Source organism: Nanorana parkeri, unplaced genomic scaffold (genome assembly GCF_000935625.1).
Source record: "Nanorana parkeri isolate BGI_ZX_2015 unplaced genomic scaffold, ASM93562v1 scaffold509, whole genome shotgun sequence".
Lineage (NCBI taxonomy): Eukaryota > Metazoa > Chordata > Amphibia > Anura > Dicroglossidae > Nanorana > Nanorana parkeri.
Window position 1 is genome coordinate 1,105,646 of NW_017306777.1, and position 322 is coordinate 1,105,967.

Sequence of the window (322 nt, forward strand, 5' to 3'; positions counted from 1 at the left end):
TGAGAAGTCCCTGGTTGGCAGAAGGGGGGGGGGGGAGCTGGTATAGCTGACTCACATGTACAGAATGTAATTTCTTGGTCTAGACTACACCTCAGTGATCGAAATATGAGTATAAAAGAAAATGTAATGAAAAGTTTAATCTGCGTATGATCTTTGGTGTTACACAATGAGTGGAGGCTCTGGGTGCAATTGGCATTACTCACTCTTGACATATCCCCTGCTTGGCTCTTTGGTAAGGGATCTACATCTACAACAATCAAACTTGAAATGATACCCGCTTGTACTTCAAGTGACATTAAACCCTCAGATTTTTTAACATAAA